The sequence below is a fragment of the Cupressus sempervirens genome, chromosome 2 (genome assembly GCF_028749045.1).
Source record: "Cupressus sempervirens isolate cs-2001-9-10 chromosome 2, ASM2874904v1, whole genome shotgun sequence".
NCBI classification, from domain to species: Eukaryota; Viridiplantae; Streptophyta; class Pinopsida; order Cupressales; family Cupressaceae; genus Cupressus; species Cupressus sempervirens.
This window is the reverse complement of record NC_143119.1, coordinates 248,597,101-248,598,988: the sequence shown is the minus strand read 5'-3', so window position 1 is coordinate 248,598,988 and position 1,888 is coordinate 248,597,101. Positions and strand designations below refer to the sequence as shown.

The 1,888-nt window shown below is 44.7% G+C and overlaps 1 pseudogene; it reads right to left on the bottom strand.

The window, feature by feature from the left end:
- Window positions 1-604: 604 nt before the first annotated feature.
- Window positions 605-1,585, bottom strand: LOC149571982 (long-chain-alcohol oxidase FAO1 pseudogene; annotated as a pseudogene).
- Window positions 1,586-1,888: the final 303 nt, after the last annotated feature.

Genomic DNA, 1,888 nt, shown 5'->3' with positions numbered 1-1,888 from the left:
TTGTATGAGCATTGCTCTCTATCTCTCTCTCTCTTCCTCCTTAGGCTTTTCATGCCTCATTCATAATGTCACAAGGGGTTTTCTTTGCTTTCCCCTTTCCAAATATCTTGTCTCATGGTGTTGGAGCTTGAAGCTTTCTCTCTCCTATTTTATGGTAATATCTTTTCATGCATTTACTCACTTAGATTCTTTCCTGGTTTTCCATTTCTAACATGGTATCAGAGCATTTTAATCTTTGTTTTGAGTGTTTGCATGAAGGTACGATTCGAAGGAGACTCTTGAGAGAGATTTCACTAATTTCTTCTTTAATCTTTTTAAGATGGAAGAAATTGAATTTTTTTTGGATTTGGCTGGTTTACCGCCAAACCCGATTAACTTTTGTGTGCTCTAATTTGTGCAGGTTACTTCTTATTTTCTATTAGTTTTCATCTAACCCCCTTTGGAAGGCTTGCCGCCAAAGGGTTTTCCTATCTAGATATCAATTTTTTACTCTTGTTTTGTCTAATCTATTTTGTTTATGGTTATCCATTTTTTTCAGTCTGTTAATCCTAGCGTCAGCTTTAACCAGCTCCGTTTGTAATATCTTTTGATTTCTATTTTGCGATTAGGAGGGAAGGATGGTTTCTGTTTCACCATCATTCGTTCCCATTCTGCAACTCCCCATCTGATGTGCACAATACATTGACGCCCCATCTTTCTTCCCTACCCTGCTCACATACTCCTCAAAATCCTGATTATCATGAATAGAACCGAAAGAAGAAGAGTCAAGCTTAAAGCTTTCAAGATCCTGATGCTGGGATCCGACCTCAACGGCCCCTGCAGCAGCAAGAACACGAAGTCCCTTCTCCAAGCCATCCCTGGTCCGTTCTTTGTCATCCGATCGAATCTTGTAATCGATTCTCAGGCTGCCGTCTGCCTTGGCTTTAACAGTTCCGTTGCCCATGTCGCGAAGAAGAACAATGACATTGCAAGTTCGGGAGAAATTGAGCATGGTTTTCTTGAAATTGGCCCCCAATCGCCACGACATAGCACTGGCGAAGAATCCCGGGTGCAGAATTGGGGTTTGTAAGACCCCTCCGTAGCCAGTGGCGTCCCATCCGGCGGGCTCCCTCGAGAAGTTCGTCATAATTCCGCCTTCGTAACATCTCCCCTGCGCTGCAATCCCTGGCGGGAAGTATCCCCACACCATTTGCATGGGATGAAGGTGCAGGTTTTTGCCAATGTTAGGGTTTTTCAGTCTGCTCGCATGAAGCAATGGAGGCGTTCGCAGGGCTCCTGAGGCGACTAGTGTTGCTTGAGCTCTTATGAATAGCTGTCTCTCTGTGCCTCCGATTTTGGCTGCCACTCCAGTCGCTTTTCTACCCTTGGTGCCTGAACTTGGAGCATGGAGGACTCTGTGCGCAGAGCAACGAGTGAGAATGACGGCCCCGGCGTTGGCGGCGTCGATGAGCCACGTCTCAAAAGTTGCCTGCTTTGCGCCTCTCCTGCAGCCGAAGGTGCACCATCCACAGTTATGATCCGCCGATGCATTTCTCGGAATTTTCCCGACATGAAACCCTAATGCCTCGCATCCTCTCCGCAGCATGGCGTTCTAGAAAATAGAAGAAAACCATCCTTTCTTCTTGGGGGCAGAATTGGTTTTTCCTTTTGTATCATCCTCCTCTTCTATCTCTCCCTTCACTGTTGTTGCATGACATGGAAATTATGCTCCTTACAAGGTATGCACTGGAAAACTGAAATACGATGCTTATCGACAATGTTGTGTATGTCTGGAGGCGGGTTGATTATTCCGATGGTTTTTGTATGTGTGGCAATACATGCAGGTTTAGATCCTGAAATGCTTAAATTGCTTAGATTTTGACTTACTTTCTATAGCATTGTTATTATT